Raw genomic sequence first — 1,409 nt, forward strand, 5'->3', positions numbered from 1 at the left:
GATCGAGCAAACGGTCACCCAGGAAAGAGCAAAAAAGCTGACAGCTAGTGCGGCTGACTCCATTAACACCCGCCTGAAGGCGGTCAGAGATACATATACGGACCTATGCATGGAGAACAGTAGGCTGCAGGGCGTAACGCAGTTTAGCGCCGCTGAATTGAAAGGACTGTTGGACACTTTCTCAAAGTCTCAAAAAGAGAAAAGTAGAGAAATTGAGGAACTCAGGTTAGAAAACCTAGTCCTCAAGGAAAGACTGGAAATTCTTGAAGATGAGGGACCTAGAACCCGAACATATGCCAATGCGGCGAGTAGCGTAGCCACTACGGCAGCAGGCGTGAATGAGAAGACAATCCCTTCTGTCCCTCCGGCAAAAGTAAAAGTCGTGAACAAAGAAAAGCCAGAGTCTAGAGCTACCAAGAAAAAGCTCCACGAAAAATGTCGGTCGACTGTAGCCAAACCACGTTTTGTCGTCGATGTGCCTGATGGCATAACCACGACACAGGCTAAATCTGAGCTCTGGAAAACGGTTCAGAAAAAGCTCCCAAATCCTAGGGCGAAGACCATCGTTCAGGGAAATACCATTGTTGTTGTCCCGGACGACAAAACTACGTTCGAGGTGTTAAGTAGGATCCATAACCTTAGGTCGGTGGGGCCTAGGCAGCCCAGGATCATCATTTACGATGTGGATGATGACATAACAGGAGACCAAGTAGCACATGGCATTATGGAGCAAAACCCAGAACTGGGTCTCACACAGGACGATGTGGAGAGTCTTACTGTTAGCCATAAAATGGGTCCCAAAGATAAGGGTACAGCACACTGGGTGATTGAAGCGCCACCAAATGCACTAAGAAAACTTGAGAATCGGTCGGTCTTCCTAGGTATGACCAGATGCCGGGTTAAACTGTATCAAAACATTGCCCAATGCTATAAGTGCCAGAGGTACGGGCACACATCAGCCAGATGTAAACAGGAAGTGTCCACATGCAAATACTGCGCCGGCCAGCATGACAGCCGTGAGTGCAGTGATAAGGCAAAAATGAAATGTGCGAATTGCAACTTAGCACATCAGGCCTCAAGCTCAAAATGCAAAAAGAAAGAGCAAGCGCTGAGGAGCCTGCTGAGGCGAACGGACTTCGGCTCGCTATGACCAAATCTATCAGATTCGCTCAGCACAACGTCAATCGACAAAGGATTGCGAGCCAGCAACTAAGGGACTACTGTGACGATACGTCCACTAATATTGTCCTTATCCAAGAACCCGTAATGGTAAACGGCACGGCATACGCCTTTGAGAATTGTAGGCAGGCAGCGAGCGGTGATAACCCGGGCGCAGTCATAGTGGTCCTCGACCCAAATCTACGCGTGATAGAGATGGCAGATCTAACCAGCCAGCACGTTGTTGCCCT

The sequence above is a fragment of the Acyrthosiphon pisum genome, unplaced genomic scaffold (assembly GCF_005508785.2).
Source record: "Acyrthosiphon pisum isolate AL4f unplaced genomic scaffold, pea_aphid_22Mar2018_4r6ur Scaffold_21912;HRSCAF=25267, whole genome shotgun sequence".
NCBI lineage: Eukaryota > Metazoa > Arthropoda > Insecta > Hemiptera > Aphididae > Acyrthosiphon > Acyrthosiphon pisum.